Consider the following 3,718-nt stretch of genomic DNA (forward strand, 5'->3'; position numbering starts at 1 on the left):
CCTTGAATGCTGCACAAGTACAAGACTTTCCAGTTTTAACGATTCAATATTTGAAAGATCTTACGTTCGGTATATATCAAGTAAAGCTTGCTCTTTCCCTATGTGCAAGATAAATTACAGCGAGAAGCTGACGAAGAATTTCAGTTAGAAATGTTACGAGATGAAAACAGACTGTCTCAGCCAGGGTTCATAAGAGTTCGAGTTTTTTCTCGATTTCGCAATGCTACTAAACATCAGCTTTGGATATCATATATATCAACTGATGAAGAAAACGAACAAATGGTTGACGAAAATGAGGATGAAGAGCCTATACAAGGTTATTATTGCACCTGCAAGTCTGGTACTCGGACTGTTGGGACGTGTGCACACATTGCAAGCGTTATATGGTTTCTGGGATATGCTCAGAATCAAGAAATTGTACATTATCCATCGCAAAGACTAATTGAAACCATACAGGATGCAGGAAATAGACCACACTAAGAAAGAATAGATAGTTGTCCATGATACTTAATTGAAAATTAAAATACCTTTGAAAATGTTTAAAAAATCAGCTCTTTTAAGGGCTAAATGATGTATAAAATCCGATCGCGCAACCTCCACGTGGTATACATCGGGTAACGCTGATGCCGACGGTTTATGAATTATATATGGAAATATACATTTAATTTTTATTTCAAAATACAATATTACTGAAAATAAACGAGATTTTTAATGCTGCTATATAAAAAATAAGCGATTGCTATTTCCTGGCTTCCTGTGGGTGTGGAAGCTTGTGCTTTAATTATTTATTTACTAAAAAAAGGAAAAAACATTCGAACTCACTGCTCCCTGGGTTACGTGGGTGGGAGAACTTGTGGTTTGGTTATTTATTTATTAAAAAGGAAATAATCAAACTCGCTGTACCCTGGGTTGTATTATTTCACGAAAAATAAGCGACTAAACTCGCTGTTCCCAGGAACAGGTCGGTTAACCTGCTTGTGGTTTGTTAGGGGTGGTTTCTAGAGGTTAGGTGGGTTTATCTCGGAACCCGTGGAGTTTCAGGCTCTGTGCCCATGAAGACATTTGTTCAGGACGACGAGATACGTAACATATAAAAAATTCAGCCAATTTGACCGGGATCCATTTTCCATAAGGTTGGTGCGAGGTCCTTTCGTAAGTGTGTTTCAATATGGAGGAGCAAATTTTGCGAGAGTAATCCGCTTTGCTTGATTCGTTGGAAAACTACATTGTGTGGGAGCAACGATGCGACGAGTACATCGAGTCGTTGGAAGAGCAAAGTCGAATTAAACGACCGCGATTATCGATCAGATATCGACAACCGCTGATTGCTCAGCTCGCGCGCCTCGAAGGGTGCCTCGTTGAACAATTCGGTACGTGGACGTTTCGTACACGCGGGTGCCGGATGTAGTGCGCGTCAAAATGGACTTGTGTGGCGCGAAATTGATACGGCGTTCGAGAGTCGCGTATCGATTGGTGCAGTGATAAACTATAATCACATCGAACCGCGCCAATTTCTCGATGACGCCAAAGACATTGTGATAGAACATGTGCAGGACGCTCTAAAAAAACACAACAGTGTAAAAGTGAATACTATCTTCTCAATGGTGAATTTGTGGCCAGAGATAAACACGCGAATAAAAGTGTGAATACGAGAAACTATGAACTCTTTCGCACATCCGATTTATGCGAGTGGTACGAACGGCGCGTTATCGAGTCCATCCTAGCGTCTCTGGAAGAGTTTCAGGAACGCGAGGTAAGCATTGTTGCGAATACTTAATTTAACTGTAAATATTAACAAGTATAATCCCATGCGCGCGGGATGTCACATTAAATTGCCGCGGGATATTATAATGAAGAGAGCGGTGATTAACGTGCAATCAAAGGACAATGCGTGTTTCGCGTGGACAGTGATCGCCGCTCTGTATCCCGCCGGAAGGAACGCGGAATAGGAGTCATCGTACCCGCATTACGCGACAGTGTTGAATCTCCGGGACATTGGGTTTCCAGTGACTGTGAAGATTAAGAAATTTGAACTTGCAAATGACATTTCAATCAATATGTACGGCGTGTATCGAAGATAAAAACAGCATGATCCCGATACATCTTTCGGACCAGAAACGGGATAAGCATATGAATCTGCTGTACATTGAAGACGCGTGGGACATTTTGCATGGATCAAGAATTTATTCCGACTAGTGAACTCACAACTAACCAAAAATTATCACAAGAGATATATCTGCTCGACCGGTAAGTTTATTTTATATTATTTGAATAATTATAATTTATATAATTATAATATAGATTGTTTAAATCTTAATTAAAATTTTTCTTTTACAGATGCTTGCACTATTTTTATTCAGACGACAAGTTGCAGTCGCATACGGTCGACTGCGGAAAGCTGAACGACTGTGCTGTACGATTGCCGAGCGACAAGGACAAGTGGCTATCGTTCAACAAGCCTAATCGGAAGGAGCGGCTTCCATTTGTGGTCTACGCCGACCTGGAATACGTTCTGGCCAAGACGGAGGAAGGGAAAAACGCGTATGTATCAACATCATAGGATATTTAGTTTAGCTTATTATGTATATTGTTCGTTCGATGAATCGTTATCAGCGTATCATTCGCGTCATAGCGTTGATTGTATAGCATGGTTCGCCGAAGACCTTAAAAATTTAGCAATTCGCGTTAAGAATTTTAAAAACAAATGTCCCCATGATAAACTTAACATCCGATGAATGGGAGAAATTCCGTAACGCCACTCAATGTCATATATGCGAAAAACGAAAACCGTTCGCATAAGACGATACACGCGTTCGCGATTATTGCCATCTGACCGGGCGGTACAGAGGTCCCGCGCATTCAAATTGTAATCTAAATTATAAAGAATCTTTTTGTATTCCGATAGTTTTTCACAATTTATCCGGTTATGACTCACACTTTATTATCGAGGAAATAGCCACAGCGTTCGAAGGAAAAATGGAGTTACCGATAACGAAAGAGAAATATATATCATTTACTAAAAATGTTGATCTTAAAGAAGAAGAATAAAAAAATCATATAAAATTACGTTTCATTGATTCATTCAAATTTCTCGCATTGAGTCTCGATAAATTGGCATCATTTTTAGACAAAGACAAACTCAAAATTTTAAAATCGGAATTTCAAAATTTATCAACAGAAAATTTCAATTTGTTAACGCGAAAAGGTGTATTTCTGTACGAATACATCGATTCCGTTGACAGGTTGCAAGATACGTGTTTACCACCGCGCGAATCGTTTTACAGTTCCTTGACCGGCGAAACTGTATCCGAGAGCGATTACGCCGAGAACGTCTGGACGCGATTCTCCATTCGGACGCTAGGTGAATATAACGACTTGTACCTCAAAATCGATGTCTTGTTATTAGTCGACATTTTCGAAAACTTTCGAGATAAATGTATCGAAAGTTACGGACTCGACCCCGCGTATTACTATACTCTCCCTGGATATACGTGGACGCCATGTTGAAGTATACAAAGATCACGTTTGAGTTGCTTACAGACATCGACATGGTTATGTTCATCGAACGTGGTATACGCGGTGGTCTGAGTCAATGTTCGGGTAGATATGCTCGCGCTAATAACAAGTACATGGAGTCGTACGATCCATCGAAACCATCATCGTACTTGATGTACTTTGATGTAAATAATTTGTACGGATGGGCAATGTGTCAACCGTT

The sequence above is a fragment of the Camponotus floridanus genome, unplaced genomic scaffold (assembly GCF_003227725.1).
Source record: "Camponotus floridanus strain SB8 unplaced genomic scaffold, Cflo_v7.5 scaffold206, whole genome shotgun sequence".
NCBI lineage: Eukaryota > Metazoa > Arthropoda > Insecta > Hymenoptera > Formicidae > Camponotus > Camponotus floridanus.